Genomic DNA, 5,489 nt, shown 5'->3' on the forward strand with positions numbered 1-5,489 from the left:
ATAAGGATTTTTTTGTTGTTACTATTTTTTGTTACTATATGTAGAAGGATTGTTGCTAAATCTGAGAAAATTGTTTCATTCAGAGCCTTTTTTCTTCTTGTATTATCTTTTATTAATTCACGCATTGAACATACCTGTAAGCAGAAATGAAAATTAAATTTGAATAATGGTTTAGAACAGACTTACATGTATTTGGCAACAATAAAACTTGCCTCCTAAGAGGAAACCATGGATCCTACAACAAGGCTAAAGGAACTAACTGGCCTGTAGGCCATCTGTGATGGCTAACACTGGCATTTTTCAGAAAATGCCGGGAATATTTATTCTAGTCTTTACAGCCTCATTTTGTTATTTCCAGGTAATTTGTCGCATTTCATATCCTGGAGTCAAAAGTTGTTCTGCTTCTGGCTTATTTATCTGATAACAGTGGTGAATGCCTATTCCAAATAAGCCTCATATTCCCAAACAAAGTGGTGCAGGGTATAATAGAAATTGTTAGGGGAAATTATATATCTGCACAAGTCACAGGAATTGGGTAATAGAAAAATGAGGTAGAAATGGTCACTCATGATGGGTATGCTGATAATTTGTCAGTGGGCTCTGTTATCGCATTCTTTCAAGGAATAGATCTGATATACTGAGTCTCTCTGAAACCAACAGCAACAAAAACAATAATTGAATTAACACTAAAGTCCTAGATATTTGTTCCAGGGACAAGCTTTTCCTCCATTTCAATCAGTACTTCCCTCGTATACCCCTAAATGCCACGAGGTCATTTTTCATGTTTAAATTTGCTTCAAGTCATGTCTGCTTAGAGTCAAGGACTTTGTTTTAAATATGAAGAGATGACTGCCCTTACTTGCAACTCTGAAAGAAACTTTCTGTGACCTGTGTCAGATGATTGTCTCAAGACCCTTTCAAAAGTGGGCTCTTGACCATTTTTTAAAATAAATTTATTTATTTTAATTGGAGGCTAATTACTTTACAACATTGAGGGGTTTTTGCCATACATTGACATGAATCAGCCATGGGTGTACATGTGTTCCCCATCCTGAACCCCCCTCCCACCTCCGTCCCCATCCCATCCCTCAGGGGCGTCCCAGTGCACCAGCCCTGAGCACCCTGTCTCATGTATCGAACCTGGACTGGCGATCTGTTTCACATATGATAATATACATGTTTCAATGCTATTCTCTCAAATCATCCCACCCTCGCCTTCTCCCGCAGAATCCAAAAGTCTCTTCTTTACATCTGTGTCTCTTGCTGTCTCGCTATATTCTGTTTTACGTTCACCTTTCTCTATAAGAAAATGAAATGTTTCCAAGGAGAAAAGTAGACATTGTTATCTAGTATTTCATCCATGGGAAGGCTGCTAACAGTTACAATCTGCAGAAGAGACAAAAATGCCATGGAAAAAATGTCAATCTGAATGATTTATATTTTTAATAGAGGTTCTGAGACATGACATAAAATCAATTCATATTCATCCTAACATCTTAAACATACAAAGATCAGAGTCATAAAACTTACCATGGTGATGAAAGTAAATTATTACAAAGAAACAGTAAGGGGTACCATATGTATTCTGAAATATGTGGAACTTTGTTGTAGTTAACAGCATACCGATCATTTTGAAAAGTAGAATAAAAAATATCTCTTGTATATGTAGTAATCCTCTACTAACCATGTTGGTTCATTAAACAGAACATTCTTTCCTTTACCTGGCTGAATAACTTCACAGTACTGATAGTGAAAAAAATATATTTAAAAAAAAAACAAACAGAAAACACATGATGAAAATTGTTTCAAGGGTTACCCTAGAATATATGATCAAAGGAAAGCTGGAAAGTGTACCCTCCATAATCCCCGTGCTTCAGCTACGATGAGTGGCCAAGAGCCCCGTTAGTGTGCTGTGATTCCACACTCCCATTCTCCATGTTAGTACTGCCTCAAACTGTAGTGTCAACTTGGATACTCCATCCTGTCTGCACACTTGATGAATTTGCACTTATCTTTCAAGATTCAGATCAGGTAGCCCTTAATCTTTGAAGCCAGCTGATCACTTCTTCTCTTCTTTTTCTATTATAGTCTTCTGGTCTTATTCCTGGAGCTACCCCAGTGGCTTAGTGGTAAAGAATCTGCCTGCAGCTCAGGAGACACAGGAGATGTGTCAATTTGATCCTTGGGTTGGGAAAATCCCCTGGAGGAAGAAATGGCAACCCATTCTGTTATTCTTGCAGGGAAAATCCCATGGACAGAGGGGCAGAGGATGCTCATGGGCTACAGTCCCTAGGGTTGCAAAGAGTTGGACAGGACTAAGCATGCCCTCACTCATTCTTATTCTTATCTGTGTTGAAATTTGATGATGATGTACTTCTTCTTCCCTACCCCAGATGAGCTTCTTGAAGTCAGGAGCCACAGTTCATTCATTTATTTATTTTAAAATATTTATTTATTTGGCTGTGTTGGGTCTTAGTCACAGTATGCAGGATCTTTAGTTGCAGCATGGGGGATCTAGTTCCCTGGCCAGGGATTGAACCCAGGCTTCCTGTACTGGGAGCACGGAGTCTTAGCCACTGGACCACCAGGGAAGTCCCAGTTTGTTCATTTATGTATCTTCACTCCCTAGTTTATGAATGAAAAATATATGGCCACGTGCCTCCATTCTTTAATTCTGTATCTGTGGCAGACACTACAAGTTAATCATGGTACTTTTTCTCTTGGAAATAGGCACGGTATTTTTGAACGCCACGCCTTAGTCAGCCACTTACTACAGATTCACTGTGATCGACACCCTGGTTTCAGCTGCCTTGCTACCCTGGCCTTGGAGAACACCTGGCTCAGAGTAGGCCCTGTTTTTATGTGAAAAATTATAGTAAATGGAAATCTTGTAAAATCCATGTTTGCTTTGACTTTTGATTTAACTAATTGCTTGGAGTTGAATCTAGAAACGTTATAAAACTTTCTGGGCTTTCAATCACTGAGATTCAACCACTTCTATTGTTCTGCTTTCATTGTTTGAAGCACTCTGAATTAAATAACGTCAGACAGGTTCTTTTACATTATAAGGCTTATCAAACTTTTATATACCAGAGTGCACTAGGAATCTGCATGATGAGAATAAGATATTTCACGTTTCACAAACATATTGGAACAATAAGGGAGTTATTTTATGGAACCCATTTTGGAGAACACTGCTGTAGCCGATTCCAGCTAGTTCTGTTCATGTCGTCAGCACACCGTGTTACTCTGTGTTGATATTTAGTAATCAGTACTGGAGATAATTGGAGAAGGAAATGGCAACCCACTCCAGTACTCTTGCCTGCAACATTCCATGGACTGAGAAGCCTGGTAGGCTACAGTCCATGGGATCACAAATAGTCGGACACGACTGAGCAACTTCGCTTTGCTTCACTGGAGAGGATAAGAACCTCAGGTTTTTCTTTTGCTACCTTAAAATAACATAATCTATGATATTCTTGTAGAAACATCATGAAATACTGGCTTTTTCTCATTGATTTGTAAATGCTTTAGCCTTCAAAAATATACTAGTAAATAAAAAAGAACTTTCTAAAGTAGGAAGATAAAGCATTAAGTAATGTGTGTCAACAGGCTTGGATTCAAGAACCAAATCTGACATTCCCAAACTCTGTGAAAGCATGCTTGTCATTTCTCTTCATGCCCTTAGTTTTCTTACCTATAAAGTGGGAATATTGAATCTCTTACTTGAGAATACAGACTCATACAGAACAAACAATGCCAAGATGTATTTTCGCTCCATTTGGTTTCAGATTTAACTGTTGTAAAGCTGTCTTTTTTTTAAATCAACTTGCTTAGAGAGTAGTTTCATTTCCAGAAGATAGGGATATCCATGAAAGTGACTAACAGCATATGACCAGTTATATAATGTGCCTTCTGTACAGTAGCAGCTGGTAAAGCTTAGTATTTCCAACTCAGTCTTAATAACTTTGAAACATAGTTTGAGACATTTGATAGTAGTATCCAGGTTCAATCCCTGGGTCGGGAAGATCCCCTGGAGAAGGAAATGGCAACCCACTCCAGTATTCTTGCCTAGAAAATCCCATGGATGGAGGAGCCTGGTGGGCTACAGTCCATGGGGTTGCAAAGAGTCGGACATGACTGAGCAACTTCACTTATTCATTCAGTGAAGTTGCTGAGTCGTGTCCAACTCTTTGTGATCCCATGGGCTGTAGCCTACCAGGCTCCTCCGTCCATGGGATTTTCCAGGCAAGAGTACTGGAGTGGGTTGCCATTTCCTTCTCCAGGGAATCTTCCTGACCCAGGGATCAAACCCAGGTCTCCTGCATTGTAGGCAGACACTTTTACCATCTGAGCCTCCAGGGAAGTCCAGACATTTGATAAACAATGTGATTTCTCCCCAGCCTTCTTCCTTCCTGCCAACCTCACAGCACACCCCCCAAAAAAGCAGATGAAAAAGGAAGAATAGCCTGAAAGCGTCACTTCAGAAAGTGGCGATGTTGACAAAGACAGCCACTGTAATTTAAGAACAAGTAATTTCTTTTCACAAAGTGCTGTGGGAATGAAGTCCATAAGAAAACATGTTGAAGTTTCTCCATGTTACCTGCCCCCTGGGTAGTGGGGTAGTCATGTTCCTGTCTTTGGCCCCATCTCAGATTCTTTCTTGCATCAGCCCTATGACTTTTAATTTGTAGCAGCACCCATGTATTGATCATGAAGCTTACTTAGGTGGCACATAAGTTGCTTATATTTCATTTTGCATTTTGCACAGCATGTTCATGCCATTGGAAAGACTGGAGACTGGAAAAGGTCAGTTTTCATTCCAGTCCCAAAGAAGGGCAATGTCAAAGAATGTTCAAACTACCATACAATTGCACTCATCTCACCCACCAGCAAAGTAGTGCTCAAAAGTCTCCAAGCCAGGCTTCAACAATATTTGAACTGTGAACTTTCAGATGTTCAAGCTGGATTTAGAAAAGGCAGAGGAACCAGAGATCAAATTGCCAACATGCACGGGATCATCAAAAAAGCCAGGGAATTCCAGAAAAACATCTACTTCTGCTTTATTGATTATGCCAAAGCCTTTCACTGTGTAGATCACAACAAACTGTGGAAAATTCTTAAAGAGATGGGAATACCTGACCACCTTATCTGCCTCCTGAGAAATCTGTATGCAGGTCAAGAAGCAACAGTTAGAACTGGACATGGAACAACAGACTGGTTCCAAATTGGGAAAGGAGTATGTCAAGGATGTATATTTTCACCCTGCTTATTTAACTTTTATGCAGAGTACATCATGCAAAATGCTGGGCTGGATGAAGCACAAGCTGGAATCAAGATGGCCGGGAGAAATATCAATAACCTCAGATATGCAGATGATACCGCCCTTATCGCAGAAAGTAAAGAAGAACTAAAGAGCCTCTTGATGAAAGTGAAAGAGGAGAGTGAAAAAGCTGGCTTAAAACTCACCATTCAGAAAACTAAGATCA

Source organism: Bos indicus, chromosome 5 (assembly GCF_029378745.1).
Source record: "Bos indicus isolate NIAB-ARS_2022 breed Sahiwal x Tharparkar chromosome 5, NIAB-ARS_B.indTharparkar_mat_pri_1.0, whole genome shotgun sequence".
Lineage (NCBI taxonomy): Eukaryota > Metazoa > Chordata > Mammalia > Artiodactyla > Bovidae > Bos > Bos indicus.